Raw genomic sequence first — 2,571 nt, 5'->3', positions numbered from 1 at the left:
TTTGTACTTTTGTACTTTTTTTGACTCAATTGGGAACCGTGTTGGAATATCGGTTCCAAATTGAGTCAAAAAAAGCATACTTTTTCTATGCTTTTTTAGTACTTTTTTCCCATACTTTTTTTGTACTTTATTTCGGTGTGGGATGCAAGAGTGCGCAATTCTGAATCTTGGTACCATACTCTATATAAGTATGTAAAGTTGCAACATATTAATGAGAGGTTGATGCTTTTTGTAGATATTGAATTTAAACCAAAATCAACTTGATTGGGTTAGCACTTCGGCCATACAGCCAAGGTGCATAAAACACATTACCGTCAGATGTCTTGGATGCTTGAAAGAGCTGATATTGACATGTAGCATGCCGGGATGAAGGGCTACCAAGTTTGTTTAAATGAATGACCTTGACTTTCATTCAATGTCACAGTGGTCAAATAGGCTAAAATCTTAAACGACTTCTTGTCACTAACTATGAGGCATACGGACCTGGTATTGGGCATATGACATGCATGGATAAAGCGCTACCATGCTTGTTTAAAAGAATGACCTTGACTTTCATTCAAGGTCATAGAGGTCAAATAGGCTATAATCTTTTAACGACTTCTTGCCAATAAGTAAGAGGCATAGAGAGCTGATATTGACATGTAGCATGCTGGGAATGAAAGGCTACCAAGTTTGTTAAAATGAATGACCTTGACCTTCATTCAAGGTCACAAGAATCAAATAGGCTAAAATCTTTAAACGATTTCTTATCAATAACTTAGAGTCCTAGTGGCCTGATATTGGTCCTGTAGCATGCTGGGATGAAGGGTTTTCAAATTTGTTCAAATGAATTATCTTGACCTACTTTTAAGATCGAATTCTTCAAATCTATCAGGAACTTACAGTTTCTACTAAAGAATTCCATGCATTGCCTTAATTGTTAGCCAATATTGTATAATTGGGCCTCTTGTTAAAATTGAAATAGTTATTTTTTGTAGCATGTTAGTTTTAGTATAACCTATTTGCATTATTATTTTAGGATGCTGAATACGATATGGAGAAACCAATTAAAGGAAATCATCGGCCACGGACAAAAAACCGAATAAGGGACAAAAGTTCTGGTTTGAAAAAGCGACCAAGGCGCAAATGTAATCGATGCAATCTTTCGGTTATCAACCTTCCAAGACATCTGCGAACCGCGCATGACCTATCATACTACCTCAGCATTAATGAGACTAAACAAAGTAAGGCAAATCAATGCAACCTAGCATACAAGGCATGCCCAGAGCCAGGTTGCCCAAAAATGGTATTAAGACTAGATCAACACATGGCGCTTCACAGGAAAACAACAGCAAAATCTAAGGACAATATAATTCCAAAATCCAGCAAACATCATTCTGAAATTATGAATGAATATTACAAATGGCTAAAGGGGCCAGAGAAACAAAAAAAAGGACGACGTGGCAAACCAGCATGTACACCAAGTTCAAACAATATGGGAAAAGGTTGACCCGTCCTTCAATGTTGAGTCGCTTCTCAACCACAAATTAGTCAGGGATGTCTGGCTGGATGAATTTCGCAATGAATGCCAACCAGGCACAGTAAAAAGTTATCTTTCCTCCTACAAGGAATTTGTAAATTTCCTTCGCATGGAGAAAAACTTTGACCACGAACGCCTCGATGGAATGGAAAGGGCCATCTCAAGATGGAACACAATAATGGCAAAACCGATCAAACAACGCGAAACTGAAAGGCAAGTAAATGACTTTGATAATGCACTCGACCCCGCAGACCTAAACAGGTGTTTAAAATCAGACCATGCCCTAGGGGTTCGAGACTTTATCGATTGCTATACACCTGAAAGCGGTATATCCCGTAATGAATACAACAAAATCGTGGGATATTTGATAATGGAATTAGTTGCCAAGAATGCGCAAAGGTCGGGCGCAATAACCGGCCTGACACTGAAGCAAGTGTTGGCTGCATTAAGGAGAGAAGAAGATTTCGTTATTACTGTCACTCAGCACAAAACCTCATACATCGCACCAGCTTTGCTGGTGGTGTCAAGCGCAACTTACGATAGGTTAAAAACTTTTGTAGAAATCAGAAAGAAGTGTCCGTGCTTTTCATCAAAACAACAGGAATCCGCTCCATTCTTTCTGCATTGGGGGGTCGAGACCCCCCATCCAAATGTCGGTTTGACCTCCAGTCAGCTGAACTATATAATAAATAAGTTCTGGGGAAGTTGCGGCCAAAGTGGCACCATCACCACTTCACGGATACGGAAATCGACTGCAACAGCAGTGAGAAAACAGCATCCGACAAACAATCAGAATGTACAAAGCGATACTTATGTAACAGGAGAAAGAGAAAATGCAGCGGATTTAAATTCCTTCTACTGCAACACAGACCTATCCTCCACATGGTCCATAGTACAAGGACTGAGTAATGACGTGCCGGGTGTACCACAGGAAGAAACATTGGACAAGGTACCAGGTATGTAAATGTTTTAATTAAATTTTTCAACATACCACAATACTAATCATAATCGCACCGACAACATTTATTTGTATTTCAAAAGAACACTCTTAC

Source organism: Pecten maximus, chromosome 14 (assembly GCF_902652985.1).
Source record: "Pecten maximus chromosome 14, xPecMax1.1, whole genome shotgun sequence".
Taxonomy (NCBI): Eukaryota; Metazoa; Mollusca; class Bivalvia; order Pectinida; family Pectinidae; genus Pecten; species Pecten maximus.
This window is presented reverse-complemented; position numbering follows the sequence as displayed.